General features: G+C 44.8%; 1 protein-coding gene across 3 annotated transcripts in view; it reads right to left on the minus strand.

Annotated features, from left to right (window-relative positions):
* MYO1B (myosin IB) overlaps positions 1-8,509 on the minus strand; it is a 230,201-nt gene extending 221,692 nt beyond the window's left edge. For all 3 annotated transcript variants that reach the window (XM_018557219.1, XM_018557217.1, XM_018557216.1), the window contains exon 1: positions 8,422-8,509. The gene's annotated coding sequence lies outside the window, so the exon portion shown is untranslated. The remainder of the gene's footprint in view (positions 1-8,421) is intronic.
* Positions 8,510-16,126: the final 7,617 nt, after the last annotated feature.

The following is a 16,126-nucleotide window of genomic DNA, read 5'->3' on the forward strand; positions in this document are numbered from 1 at the left end:
GGGGGCGGTGCCACCCCCCCCCCCCCCCCCCCCCGAAAGTTCCCGTATTGGAGGTATCAGAGCATTTGGGGGAGTACGAATCCCTATTTAAAAGTATACACAATCTTGAGCCACCCCAGCCTAAAATGTCATTTTAGGGGAGACCCCATGCAAAAACATACAAAAAAAGTGGGGTTCCCCCTTCACATCAAAGTGCCCCCTTCAAATAAAAATCCCCCCTCCTTCAAATCAGAGTTACCCTTTGCATCAGTAGCCCCCCTTCAAATCAGAATCTCCCCCTTCACATCACAGCTCCACTGTTAAAAAAATTTCAGGCAACCCTGAGGAAGCCAGGAGGAAACACTGAACGATAGGAAACCCCAAATTTAGGCACCATCTGCAAATTTCAGGGAGCATTGGCTACTTGGCTCCTGTGGTTTGTCCACCCCGATCTAAATGGTGACGCTACCATTTTAAACTAAGGACTCGTTCACTAGTTTTTTTACTTTATTTGGCATTTACAGACATTAACTGTGCTGCGGTGTGAACCAATGTGCTGCAAAAAAATGCAGCATGTCTTTTGTTGTGTTGTGGGGTGAACAGGGCACAAATAAAACAAAGTGCCCTTGCAGTGATTGATGCTCAATTGCTGAAAAATTCCAGTTACCACATAGAGTGTGATTGAACCTCAGGGCTTGTCCATACCTTGTCCCTTGAGCTGCATTTTTCTGGACAGCATCGCACTTCTGGTGTGAACAGGTGACATAGAAAACAACAACCTCTGCACAGAATAAAAACAGGACCTAGTGCTATGGGCACTGGGTCCCCAGGGGGATTCAATAAGGAATTTTAACTCTGTTTATACATCTTAAAAGCATACCCATTTTATTCCTGCACGGTGCTACTGTGAGCTTCCGACACTCAGACTGACAGTTTTGGCCACTGTAACGTGATGGGAAGGAGTCGCTCACTTTGCCCCTTCTTCTCTACTCATCCAGTTACAAAAAGCTTTGTATTCTTTTCATACAAGGCTTTCTGTGAATGGACAAAGGGACAGGAGGGCAGGTAAGCTATGGGATATTTTCTCATCCGTTCACAGAATGCCTTGTATTAAGTGAAAAGAATACAAGGCTTTTTGTAAATGTGCAAGGGAAGAGGAAGGAGGGACTTCTTCACTGTACATTATCTGGAACTGTCAGTCTGAACTTCATAAAACTGGACGTAGTTTGCAAAGCATTACACATAACTTCTACAGACAATTCACAATTTTTCCTGGAGTTCCAATCTAAGTGAACCTGTCATTTTGCCTTGCATACAGCAGAGATTGACTTCTGTGGAAGTTGACAGGGCAGAGTTTTAACTTCTAGTCCATTAACGCCATAACGTAGCACACTGCAATGCACCGTTTTTACCTATTGGGGTGCTTTATGTCAGGGTGCCCACTCATTTAGAAATAGGCAATTAACTCATTTTGACGTTCAGCACAATGCACAGAGCACATTTATCTGTGCATTGCAGTGTGCTAACACAGGTGTTGGCAGTGCACTGTAGATGTGCCCTGGAAGTACAATTAACACAGTAGTGTGGCAACATACTCTATAGCAGTGGTCCCCAACCCCCGGTACCGGTCCGCGGATCAAATGGTACCGGGCCGCACAGTCTCAGTGCGGTCCGGTCCTGCAATATGGGGCAGTGCAGGGTCACAGTGTTCGAACACCGGGGCCCCGCACTGCCGACGGGCTTCACAGTGAGGGGGCGGGTCCTGTGACTCACCTCCCCTCCCGGCCGCGTCCATAGTAACAGGAGGCGGGAGGGGAGGTGAGTCACAGGAGGCGTGTGTGTGTCACACGTCCCGCCCCGCCCCCTGCAGTGCACACATCGAAACTCCCTGGCTGGGTAAGTCCGAGCGCCGGCGCGGGGGGGGGGGGGGGGTTGGGTGTAAGGGGGCGAATAGTAGTTTTTTTTATTAATTAAGTGTCTCGTTTAGGAACCTATAAGTGATGTATCTCTGTAATAAAAAGATATATGTAATCTCCATGATTTGTTTGTGAAAAAATTCCAATAAAAAAGTTTTATAAAAACAACAAAAAAGTACACCACAGAGACTTTTTTGTTGTTTTTATAAAACTTTTTTATTGGAATTTTTTCACAAACAAATCATGGAGATTACATATATCTTTTTATTACAGAGATACATCACTTATAGGTTCCTAAACGAGACACTTAATTAATATCTATCTACTTTGATCACATAGGACAGTGGTCCCCAACCCCCGGACCTGCACTTTGTACAATATATAAAAAATACAGGGTAGGAAAAAAAAAGGAATTCAGTGTCTAAGGGCTTGTTCACACCAATTGTGATGCGTTCCAGAGTGGCAGCTGCTGGAACGCACCACAATCGCTCACAAAACTTCCCCCTGCGTTCTGGGGCGTGGCAGTGCATTGAATTCAATGGCACTGCTTCGCCTTCCAGCCGCAGTGCGATCGGGAAGTGTGGCAAAACATTGCCTGCACTCCATTCCACTGCAAACACAAAAAAATAGCGCAAGCAGCATTGCAGTGGAACAACTACCATGCTTTGCAGCTATAGGGCTTGTTCACACCTGGGCCGTGTGATTAATGCATGGTATCACGCAACACACCATGTGATAACATTGTGGAAGGTGTGTGGCATTGTCAATGCGGTGCGATTGAAAAAAGTAGTGGTTGCGCTATACTTTTTCCAATTGCAATGCACGATGTTACGGTACCGCATGTTGTGGCGTGGTTGATCGCACTGCAGTCACATCCCTCACTGTTAACACATGGTAGGTGTGTTGTGGGGTCCTGTGCATTAATTAATGCAGACACCTGGAGGTAAGTTGTGAAGTCAACTTACTGTGAATGGACAAAATACTGCACATTAATTAATGCAGACATTTGTTTTGGAAAATATTGATTGGCGGATTATACAGGCCAATTAGATCTCTGCATGTGGAATGTGTAGAACATGTTTCTGTAAGGCTCTGTTCACACCTAGGCGTATCGAATATGCACGTTTTGTCGCGCGTTTTTACCGCGATTTGCGTTAAAAAACGCGTGACATGCGCGTTTCCGAGGGCTACTTGGTTGTATCCCAATAGAAACGCGCGACAAAAACGCTGCAAAGAAGCTCATGTACCTTTTCAGGCGTAGGCCGTTTTGTAGCGCGTTCAGACGGGCTGAAATACGGCAAGGTGTGAACCATACCCATAGAAAACAATGGGATTTTCATGTTTGAGCGTTTTGTGGCGCGTTCGTAGAGCGTTACAAAATGTACAGGTGTGAACCAGGCCTAAGCAGACTAGCCTTAATTCACACTGAGCTTTTGTAATGCTTTTTCTATCCCCTCAAAAAAAAAAAACACCATTCATTTTTCTATAGCCATGTTCACATCTGAGCATCTTGTTGCTTGAAGCAAAACGCCTGTTGCTTGAACGCGCTACACAAAAAGCACTGAAAACATGCATATTTCATGTCACCAAGGTGTGAATGCAGGCTGAAGCCAATATGGAATAAAACCAGGTTAAAGACACTCAATTTGCAATACTTAAAAAGATGTTTAGGTTCCCTTCAAGGAGGAAAAAAAACCCAAGGGCGGCATATCTGGTTTACAACCCTCTTTTGCCAGAGGTGTAAGATTAAAAAAAAAAAAGACAGCTTCCAAGATTCTGAAACAAAATCTTGTGAACATGTTGGAGTTCTTTGGCTATACTAAAATGTGGCAATAAAATTTTAACATAAGGCAGAAACAAATAAACTAATAAACACAGCAACTGATACTGGCAACAGGTCTGATGAAAAACACAAGATAAGACACAAACATGCTAGGTATTTAACCCTTTGGCTGTCTTGCTTTGCACATTTAAAAACCATTTCCTAAAAAAAAAAACTTAAATGTAGTCAGGGTTTTTTCTTTAAACCATCTGGGTTACAGATACAGCGGAACTATAAAACAACGCTGCTAAAGTATACATTTTCAAAGGCAGTAAAAAGTTCTCATGATAGCTTGCATGTAAAAGGCATAAATACATAGCTATGTATAATAAAATGTCATTGTAATGTACAGAGATGTATGACTTGTACGGTTGTAAGGGTTGCTAACAGTGAGTAATTACTGCTTATGAATGTATAAACCATATTCCATCATGTTAGTTTAGTTAGGTTATTAAATGTATATACTATTATTCTTATTATACAGGACTTACTGTATATGGGGCCAACAGCTTGCACAGTGCTTTACAATATAAGGAAGACATTACAGTTACAATACAAAACAAGATGGTTAGTATGACCCTGCCCGTGAGAGCTTACAATCTAATAGTAATAATAATTATTATGAGGGTAGCAGCAACAATTCACCGCAGGTAACAGCAGGCTGACAATATCACTAATGCTTGTGGCTAGACAACGATGACCTCACCACATTCTCCTTAGATGTGATCTGTTTGATCAGCAAATGAACTAACAGTACTTCACTGCTCCAGTTAAGTGTTTACACTACATACTACTTGGTAACTTTTACTAATCTAACAAATCAAATCCAAGACAAAAACAAAATGGGTGTAAGCTGGATAGACTTGTATCACCAAGAGCTCCTAAACAAAAGCTGCTCATCATTACAGGGACACAAGAACATGCCTGATGTCAGTTTAAAGATGGATCTCTTTTCCCAGAGGTAAACAAGAAAGCCCATCGCCCCGGTGATTCACAATGACCAGCAGTTTAGTGGCTTTCCAAGACATTCTTTGGAGTGCTAGTATTTCACTTCTGTCCCGAGTCATCACACGGGGAAGTATGTGTATGTAACAGACATTCCTGGCCAGACTATCCCAGGCAGGAGTTTGGATTTTAAAAGCCGGTGATGGGAAATCACCCTGCAGAGGTGTGAAAAGTCCACACAAGTCGTACTTCCCAAGACTCCTGTAATGTCTATCAGCCATTCACATAAACTCTTCTAAGGTCTCGTTCACACCAAGCGCATTCCAGGAGCAGAGCAGTTACAGACCGGATCAAAACTGCGTCCAATGTATTCCAATGGTATTTTGGGCTCTAGTTCACACCACAGCGTTCAGTTCCAGAGCATGTAAAAAAACTGCAGCATGCCCTATTTTTCCTGCTCTCGAACGCATGCAAACACCCTGGAACGCACTGAAAGCCCATTTTAAACTAAAATATATTTTAACAAACGGCCCGTAACGCAGCAAAAACGCGGCACAACCCACTGCACTGCGTGTGCAGAAACTCATGCAGATCTGGTCTGCATTTGGTGTGAACAAGCCCTTAATGATCACAATTTCATTTCATGTGTAATCTATGTCTCAGCTCAGAAGACATCCTGCAACTTTAACCCCTTCACTTCTGTCTGCCTTACTTTATTTCACATGTTTAAAGGAGAACTATGGGGTCAGTGTTTTTCCCCATAGTTCTCCAAAGGGTAACGGGAGGACACAAACTAGCGTCCTCCCGTTACCCTAAGCTCAGTATACCGCGAGCTACAGCTCGTGGTATACTGGGACGCCGCAGCCGGGACGGATCACGACTCTTTTGATGGGATCCGCCCAGCTGCGTGAGTGACAGCTGGCTCTGCCTATCTAGAGGCAGAGCCAGCTGTACCCGCACCCTCCCCCGTCCGTTCCGCCAGTCAGCGCTGGCAGATCGGATCGGTGAGAGGGGAATGCAGCCCCTCCCCCTGTCACGGCAGAGAGCCGGGACAGGATCGAGAGGTGAGGGAATCCTGTATGTGTTCGCTCACCTCCCGATCTACTGAGCCGACCTGTGACAGTCTCATTGTCACAGGTCGGCTTAGAACTATGAGATGAGTGGAAATCACTCATTTCATAGTTCTCCTTTAAGTCAGTTACCCTAATAACACCTCTGCTCCCAATCCATATAGCCTATAGCTGGCCATATACGATATAATAGATTTCTTTAATTCAGCTTGTGGGCTAAAGGACAGAAATGTAAACCTGTCCATACAGTACACCCGGGCTGAACCAAGAAAAGACAATCCGTGTATGGCCAGCAAAACAGATTCCTCCATCCATGCGAAACACTGGATGGTGGAATCCGCACCCCCAGGCAATTGTATTCTGACAGCCAGCGCCTGCTGCTGTCCAAATACCAAACAGAGACTACAGCGGATTGGCTGCACTCACTGTCTGGCTGACAATTTTCACCCGGACTCCAACAAAACTAATTTTTGTCATAGACTGCTGTTGAGCTGGCAGAGCCACATGTTGTTAGTATTTGGTCCGATTTCTGATTTGCCTTAAATTCTAACAGCGTATGGCTAGCTTTAGTTAATTTCATTAAACGACTTAACTTTGATTCAGTTACTCCAATAACACTTCAGATGCCAATCTCTTTCATCTAAAGCTGGGCATATACTAATAGATTTCTTATCTCAGAGTCAGTTACCCCAATAACACCTCTGATGCCAATCTCTATAGTCTAAAGCTGGCCATATACTCGTAGATTTCTTATCTCTGAGTCAGTTACCCCAATAACACCTCTGATGCCAATCTCTATAGTCTAAAGCTGGCCATATACTCGTAGATTTCTTATCTCTGAGTCAGTTACCCCAATAACACCTCTGATGCCAATCTCTATAGTCTAAAGCTGGCCATATACTCGTAGATTTCTTATCTCTGAGTCAGTTACCCCAATAACATCTCTGATCATGCCAATCTCTATAGTCTAAAGCTGGCTATATACTAATAGATTTCTTCAGAAATCTAACAGATTCCGCAATCCTCGCTAAACTGCATGGATAGACAAATCTCCCCATTGGGGTATTGTATTCTGAGCCCCGACACCCAGCACTGTCAGATTACCAGAACAGTGAATGCAGCTGATTGGCAAGTCAGTCTTTGGCTGAAAAGTTCAGCCCTGTTCCTTCTCCAAAAGTTAATTCCTCAATTGACTTTTGTTGCATTGGCACGGCCGTCCAATGTTTTCCTCTGAATGTTCTGATGTTCTCACGGTGTATGGTCGGTCTTTACTTCCCATGACTCCTGTAACGTCTATCAGCTAGTCACACACAAACTTCTGTAAAGAAGAACTCTGGGCAGATATCTTAACCCTTGCAGTGGGCCACCTTCAAACTGAAACGGTTAAGTGATCGTTTTGTCTAGGGAGCTAAATTAACGAGATATACTCACTAAAACCGCAATCTTAGCTGGCTCCTAAACCGGTCCCTTCTGCCTTGTTCCCCCTCCGCACTTAACCCTTTCAGTGTGGAGGTAGACCCACTGCAAGGGTTAAGATTTGTTTTGCCCGGAGTTCTCCTTTGTCATCATTTCATGTGTAATCAATGCCTCAGCTCAGAAGACATCCTGCAACTTTAGTCCCTTCACTTCTGTCTGGCTTACTTTATCCCATATGTTTCAGTCAATTGCCCCGATAAAAACTCTGATCCCAATTTCTATAGTCTGACCCTTCACAACAGCCGTCAGCACTCACATATAATCAAGAAATAAACAGTTGCATTGTTTATAGACATTTCTATTCCATTGCTCCTTCTTGCAACATTGTGTATAAATACGTGTTCAGAACCAATACTCAGATATAAAGGCGGATGAAGGGAAATCAGATCGGATCTTAAGAACTCATTATAGGGGATCGGACAAACTGCAAACTTTGTTCATTGATGACCAGAAACAATGCTCTGCGTGGGGCTCATGTCTGACCCGATTCAACACTCTGCGTGTGGCTCATGTGTGACCCGATCCAACACTCTGCGTGTGGCTCATGTGTGACCCGATCCAACATTCTGCGTGTGGCTCATGTGTGACCCGATCCAACACTCTGCGTGGGGCTCATGTGTGACCCGATCCAACACTCTGCGTGGGGCTCATGTGTGACCCGATCCAACACTCTGCGTGGGGCTCATGTGTGACCCGATCCAACACTCTGCGTGGGGCTCATGTGTGTCCCGATCCAACACTATGCGTGGGGCTCATGTGTGTCCCGATCCAACATTATGCGTGGGGCTCATGTGTGACCCGATCCAACACTATGCGTGGGGCTCATGTGTGACCCGATCCAACACTCTGCATGGGGCTCATGTCTGACCCGATCCAACACTCTGCGTGGGGCTCATGTCTGACCCGATCCAACACTATGCGTGTGGCTCATGTCTGACCCGATCCAACACTCTGCGTGGGGCTCATGTCTGAAGTCTAGTCAGACAAAAGCTCCTGGTATTAGTGTGGGATGGATGGACTCCCTGGGTCCCATACAATGCTCTGCCTTTTGTTGGGGACTCGGATCACTCTTGTGCTGATTGGAGACACGTGGACCGTACAATAGAAGCATCCTACAAGCCGACCACACACACACACACACACACACACACTATACAATACACACACTTCACAATACACACACTTATCTGCCGGGACATCCACACGAGCTCACCTTTCTAGGGACAGATCCGATGTCCTCTAACTGTATCCTTCTCTGCCAGGATCAATCCACAGACATAAAGTACAGATTGTATGCAGCCAATCCACACAGACTAAAAGAGGAAGATACAGCAAAGTTTCTTGTCCCTCAGCACTCCCAGCCAGGGAATGTATGAATGGAGGCTCGCACTTCCTCTGTGTGCCAGTCTCGGGCTGTCCTGGGGAGAGGCCGGTATGAGGAGAGGTACAAGCCCAGGATCTCTCCCTGCCTCCTTATCCACCTATGGGCTACGTCCCGCCTACAGCCGGTCTATGGACCGAGCACACAGCACCGCCATGTGGACGAACGTGGATACTGCAGGCTGGGTATCTGGGGATACAGAAGAGGGGGCATCAGGAAGAAAATGGAATCACAGTCTGGGCTCATGTATAGGGGCATATAGAAATAATGAACTTAAAAATCCTGCATTTTCCTGTAGTATGTAGGGGCATTTTACTAAGTACTTTTCCACTGTTTGTTTTCTGTTGTTGATGGGATGTTTTGGCTGTGAGCTGCAGTTGTGGTTACTAGGGAAGAAAGAATAACATGTACTTTTGACAGCTGTCTTTTTATATATACACTATATTGCCAAAAGTATTGGGACACCTGCTTTTACAAGCACATGAACTATAATGGCATCCCAGGCTTAGTCCGTAGGGTTCAATATTGAGTTGGCCCACCCTTTGCCGCTATAACAGCTTCAACTCTTCTGGGAAGGCGTCCACAAGGTTTAGGAGTGTGTCTCTGGGAATGTTTGACCTTTCTTCCAGAAGTGCATTTGTGAGGTCAGGTACTGATGTTGGACGAGAAGGCCTGGCTCGCAGTCTCCGCTCTAATTCATCCGAAAGGCGTTCTATGGTGTTGAGGTCAGGACTCTGCACAGGTCAGTCAAGTTCCTCCACTCCAAACTCGCTCATCCATGTCTTTATGGACCTTGCTTTGTGCACTGGTGTGCAGTCATGTTGGAACAGGAAGGGGCCATTCCCAAACTGTTCCCACAAAGTTGGGAGCTTGAAATTGTCCAAAATGTCTTAGTATGCTGATGTCTTAAGAGTTCCCTTCACTGGAACTAAGGGGCCAAGCCGAACCCCTAAAAAACAACCCCACACCATAATCCCCCTCCACCAAACTTTACACTTGGCACAATGCAGTCAGGCAAGTACCGTTCTCCTGGCAACCGCAAACACAGACACGTCCAACGGATTGCCAGACAGAGAAGCGTGATTCGTCACTCCAGAGAACACTTCTCTAGAGTCCAGTGGCAGCATGCTTTACACCACTGCAGCTGACGCTTTGCATTGCACTTGGTGATGTAAGGCTTGGATGCAGCTGCTCGGCCATGGAAACCCATTCCATGAAGCTCTCTGCACACTGTTGTTGTGCCAATCTGAAGGCCACACGTAGTTTGGAGGTCTGTAGCTATCAGGGATCTCAAGTTTCCCTGATGTTCAGGGAGTCTCCCTCTATTAGATAGCGGCTCCCTGACGTCCGCGAGAGAGGCATTTTCTCCCTGAAAGGTTTACTCTGAGTAAACCTTTCCGGTAAGATATCAGTGGGTAAAGTCTCAGAGTGAGGCTTGCCTCCTGGAGGAAGGTCATGTGATCTCTAGAGTAGCCTCAGAACGAGGCTTGGCTCTCAGAAGGAAGAAGCTACTTGCTGCACAGAGAGGGCGGACATAGACTACTATTGAGAGCAGGTATAGGCAGTGCTGCAAGGTTGAGAGAGTGCTGTTAACCCATTGTAGATAATATAGAATCAATTATATGTCCTGGTTGTCTAGTTATAGAGAAATATATGTGTGATACTCCTCACACCCCACGGCCGGGACAAAGAGCTGTACGCACCACTGCGCAGGCGCGCTGTGGGACTCCTCCCACTCTCGTACGGCGTCCGGCAGTATCAATGCGCAGGCGCGCCTCGAGACTCCGCCCACTCACCCGAGTAGTCGGCATAAAGCCGCGATCCACCGTAAGTTGCTACAGCTCTTGTCCGCCAAGTTAGGTTACGCAAGCAGTGGGTGAAACCTTCTGCTGTGTAACCTAACTACCTGTCAAAGGCCGGATGCAGCGCTGCCTGTAATTAACAGGCAGCGCTCTGTCCATGACAGGTTACACAGCGTGGAGGCTTTGCCCGCTGTGCAACCTGTAACAAGCCGATCTGAATGGAGAAAAAGCTGTCAGCTTCAGACTTGAAGCTGACACCTTTTTTCTTCATAAAACTAGGTGAGGCTCTGCCTCACCTGCCTCCCCTGACCGCACGTCCCTGCTATACAGTACCTTCATTGTTGATTCTCTTCTGTTGACCTGTATAAACTGTAGCAGAGAGGTGAGCTTCACTTCCTCCCGTCATTGGCATTGCCTCATTGTCTGACATCCATCCACTCTTCTTAACTGAAAATGTCACAGGTGGGTATAGTGCCAATGTCAGCAGAAACCTCTCCAACCATTTATAATATAGTACTGGATCTGTGTTTTGCTCAAATGCTTACAGATTTCAGATGCTAAATTTGTCTTTAACAGCCTCCCTATTGGGGTCCCCTCTAACCCCCAGACCCCCATAGTAGCTGCGTGGGCTTCTATGGCTGTTGTTATACCACTGAGTACACCTTCCTTTTTAAAATAAGGTCTAATTTAAGAATAATGTACCTGCTACCATAAATAACAAAGAATATGTGGATTCAGTCAGAGAATAGTATATCTTAGAAGTACATTTGATCTGCATCCTTGTGTAATGACGTCGTCGAACTCTGAACTCTAACACCCCTTTGACTTACAGCACGGTGTACATTACACCATATATATTGATACACAAAAACATAAATTGTTCCATTTGGTCTCTTCAGCTTAAGAAAAATGAGTCAATATTAGTGTCTTGAGGTAATTTACGAAGGTAACCTAAACTGTTTACAATGAACTAGGGAAGAAATAGGAAAATATATTTTTCCTCTATGTGGTTTTATTGATAGTTCCCTGATTTATTTGGAAGAGCTACATGATATTATGTTATGTTGTGGAGTGCTAGTTGGCTTTGGTTTGCTCCTCTTATTTCCTTTCTCTAAGCATTTTTACTAATTTATATCAGAAATCCATGAAAGTTTTGTGTTACATCTCTGCCTCAGGCCATGCAGGGTCTATTTGTAGACACACCTGTTGGAACAACAAGCAGAATCCTTCTATTGTTACAGATTAGATGTCCTCATTTCAAACATGTATTGTTAGAAATGTAAAGTTTACTGTAGATAAAAGAAGAATGATGATAACTAAAAGGTAACCATGGAAAGTCCATGAAGTGGATACCATTACTATTCTATAGTTTTACCAGACTTTAAAGTTTTTGGGAACTGTGGTGTCATTTGATATACACACCAACACGACGAGGTGTTAGATGGGTATTACCTGTTTCAACCTTTTGTCAAGTGTTGTGTCACTGATATGTGCAGGATTGTTTAGTGGTGAAATGAAATGAATATAATCCTTCCTATCCTTATTTTAGTGTAAAGAACATTAACCATTTTAGAATACAAAGGATATTTAAAGTGAAAAGCCTTTCACACACATACATTTTAATTTGCTATTAAATATAACATAACAAATTACCAGATATACTTCTGCAATATGATCATTTGTGATATACTTGTGAAGACACATACCTTTTCATTCATCAATTAATTTCAAGCCCAACTCCAGGCTCCCCAAATAGAATTAGAACAGAAATAAAAATTAATAGAAAATTATAAATTGTGCTAACTAATCCTTGTTTGAGGGCTAATTAGCACCAGCCCCTAGTGCCTTCTGGCACGATTGGTGCCGAAAACGCACTGGATCGAATTCTGGTCGGCTCACTTAGTCTTGGGGCGGGTGGTGCAGTCAGAAAAAAAATAATGCATGCAGCATTTTTTCTGACCACAGCGGACCGGAACGCTGGTACTGATATGCCACGCATTCCAATGCAGTCGATCACACTGCGGCCTGAGGGCATGGCTGCGGTGCTAAGGATTTCAATGCACCAACACGCCCCCAAAACAAAGTGAGCCAAACGGAATGCCATCCAGTGCGTTCCGGCACCAATCGGGCCGGAACGCACTGGAGCTGGTGTGAACTAGCCCTGATTCAAATTTTAGATGTTAAAGTAGATCTGAAGCCAAAATGTTTTTTTTTTAGTTTTACATAGAGTAAGGGAGAGTGTAATTTGTGTCCAATAGCCACAAGAGGAAGTGAGAGGAAATCACTCCAAGGTGAGTGTAATCTATGGTGGTCAGCAGAGTGACCAGAACTATTGCCCGCATATGTACTGATCCTCTGCTGATATGTACCGATCCTCTGCTGCTCGGCCACGCACAGGGGGGCTCAGCTTCTCCTCTGGATTTCCCCTGCTCTGCCGGGCAGAGGCAGCGGGGGATCCGAAGAGAAGTGAAAGAAGCACTTCAGCCGTGGGGGGAAACGCTGTCACAGAACTAAGGCCAAGCGGTGAGGAGAGAGAGAGGCGCCAGCTGTCAGAACCTGGCCGAGCGTCTCTCTCCTCACCGCTCGGCCTTAGTTCTGTGATAGCGGCTCCCGACTCCACCCCCCAGGTTATGTAATTAGGTGAAGGATGGGGCAAAGAGAGGGGAGGACTATGACATGCATTGAGAGATGGGACTATGAAAAGGAAAAATTCTGCAAGTAAACATTTTGAGTAGTTGATTTGCTGTGCAATTTTTTTTACTTGGCGACAGGGTCACTTAGAGAAACTTCAAATCCTGCTCTGTCTAGGGTTAGTACTAGACAAAAGGTTCCACAAAGCTGCTTCTCTTTGCCACATGTGCGGTTGCCCCCTTACTGATGCCCACATTGCAGGAGGGAGGAAAATGCCAGTGTTATAGCACCTGCAGTAGTGCTATCGGTGTTCACAGAATCCCTGATATTACTCGCAGGATTTCTGCCAGTATCTTTAATGGTTCTTGCAGAATCTTGCCAGAAATTCCAGATCTCCGTTAAGTGATTCTGGGTGTGTCTCCTGACTCAAGGTGTATTTAAGCATCAGCCCTGGAAGTAACTGGTGCTGGGTCTTCTTTCCAGCTACCCTGCTTGTTGAGAGAGAGCTATAATATGTTTGAATGTCCTGTTTTGTTGCTGACCCGGATTGATTCGACTACTCTTCTCCTTGGCCGCTGCCTACGACCATCTGTCTGTCTCTGACTACTCTGTTGACGACCTCTGCCCGGACCTGATCATTCTCCAGTCCTTCCCTGGTGTACTGTCTCCACATTTTAGCCTCCTATTACCCCGCTCACTCCTGGTAGGGCGACCCTGGGGGTCGTGACCTGGTACCAGCATGCCTTGAAAATCTATCTCCACTTTCAGGAGCTCTGGAGAAAAACGGCTGGTGCTTAGACTCAGCGCCTTGGGGAAGCCTGTGTCACCACTAGGGGGTGCTACCATAACAGCCAGCTGTCAGGGGAAACAAGACATAAGATAAATATTCACTTCTGTTGTATCCCCTTTGACTAAACAAAGAGCATTAGAGGCTTACTTTCCAAAGGGGAAACTACCAACTGGGAATTTCCGGGGGAAGCTACTTAAGGGTATTTTAAAAAGCTGAGTTCAGCTAAACTTTCCATTTAAAATGATCATAAAACAACATATCTATAACAATCAAAATCCTGTTGGTCATCGGGCAGTGGTCATTCACAACTGGACAATCAAAAAAACTCTGCGGGTTGACACAGAATCCCATATTCTTAAAAGCGGCTCTTTATCTGTTATATTCAGCATGTGACAAAATGTGCAATAAAAACACTGCAAATCTCACAATATCAGTTTTAACCCTATAGCCAGGTACACACAATTTAAATTTCGCCCGGTTACTGATGAACCAGCCGAAAATCGCAGTGGGTGCTGTCAGCATCCCTCGATCAACCAAATGATGTAAACTCCTTTTACTGTGCTAAAACAAAGTAGATGTATGTACCCTGTAATTCTGATTTGTGACATCATTTGTTGCATTGAAGCATACCTTCAGTGGTGTTCTAGTCATGCACCCAGTTGCGGATTGTGGGCAAGTGTGGACCAACCTGGAGCAGTAATTAACGTTTTGTTTGTATTATAGCTCTAAAATGTGTCCAATATTGTTCTTCAATTGCAACATTTACCAAAGTGTTGAGAAATGGATATACTTTTCCACATATGGTAGGGATTTAATGTTGAGATATACTGAAGCAATGGTTTTATTCTCTCAGGGTAGGCTCTGCTTCCTTACTAAATATATAAAAACTATTATAGGTGTCTGTCCATAAAAAAAAACAGGTGATCTGTATTTTGAATATTCTATTCTATTATGTGTTACATGCCTGCCCCCTCCCCAAAAAATAAACTTTATTTTAATGCTAATGAAAAGTTTTGTTTGTCCCATGATTTTATGTACTGTGTTTTATAAAGCTGGATACAGTGTTATTTTTATACAATACCCAAAACCACATGTATATTTGTCCTGCAATAACAATCTATTATTGTGCCTGAAATGAAAACCTTCAACTAAATTCAGTTTAATGAAAGGTTCTATAATGGGTAGACTTAACACATTTGGCACATGGCAGAAGCTCATGCAAGGAAGTAAAAGTCTGTGAGTGGCTGGCAACTGAGGGGCGTATAAAAACACACACACACACACACACATAGTGAGGGTCTGGCTGGCAAGATTACAGATGGTGTTTTTAACATACACATGGTGAAGGCTCCAGGGTTTATGGCTAATGTGTAAAAAAAACTTTTTGTTTTCTCAGAATGTGAATAAGTCATCTTCTGTGAAGAGGTGTCTCACTGCACTCCTTAACTACTTAATCCCAATAAGGATGTAGATGTTGCTCGTAGAGAACACTGGTGTTAATACTTGAAAAAGATGTCACCAGCACAACAAATTAACTTGTGCAATCAGGAAACGTCCACTCCATTTATTAACAGATGTCACTCAGACACAAGCGCTTTCAGGGGGCCGCACAGGGCCCCCTTCATCAGGCTCAGAATGAGTCCTCTTGCTGGGTTCGGTTCTGGATCCCTAAAGCTTTGTAGAGCTTTGAATGGCATAGAACCACCATTCTTTGATCCATCTGGTATCCAGACCTCATTAGTAGTCTCAGCTGTCCACGGGCCTTATATATGCAAGCTGACTGATTGTCAGGGCTCTCTCTCTGCTGTGAGAGCCTGCTACCCTGTGAAAAGGCTGAGTGCTGACAGAACACTAAAAAAAAGGTAAAAGTGCTGCCTTATTGTGTTGATGAACCAACTAGTGGACACCCTGTTAGGAACTGACCTGAGTTTCGTTAGTGGCTCGGATGAGCAGACATTTTGTTTGTTTTATGCTAAGGGCTTGCTGTACAAAGCACTTCTGAACTGAAGATGCGTTTGTTTGCTGCCTTGCTGTCACATATCTGGTTGGAGACTGAATGCGTGAGGAGTGCTCCCTTGCACCTCGTGTCCCAAGGACTCTGGAGATGGGAACAGGGTCCAAGTAGACAGCGAGTGGCACGGGTGCCAGTTGTGATAACACCGTGCAAGCTGAAATCCAGGTGCTGTAGCAGAGCCGGGCCAAATCCGAAATCCAGGTCAACGAGCCAAGGTCACACCAATCAGGCAGGTACAGTACACAGGGATGAGGCAGAGGCAAAGTCCAGTAACAATCCAAGGTCAGGGGCAGGCGGCAG

The sequence above is a fragment of the Nanorana parkeri genome, unplaced genomic scaffold (assembly GCF_000935625.1).
Source record: "Nanorana parkeri isolate BGI_ZX_2015 unplaced genomic scaffold, ASM93562v1 scaffold273, whole genome shotgun sequence".
Classification (NCBI taxonomy): domain Eukaryota; kingdom Metazoa; phylum Chordata; class Amphibia; order Anura; family Dicroglossidae; genus Nanorana; species Nanorana parkeri.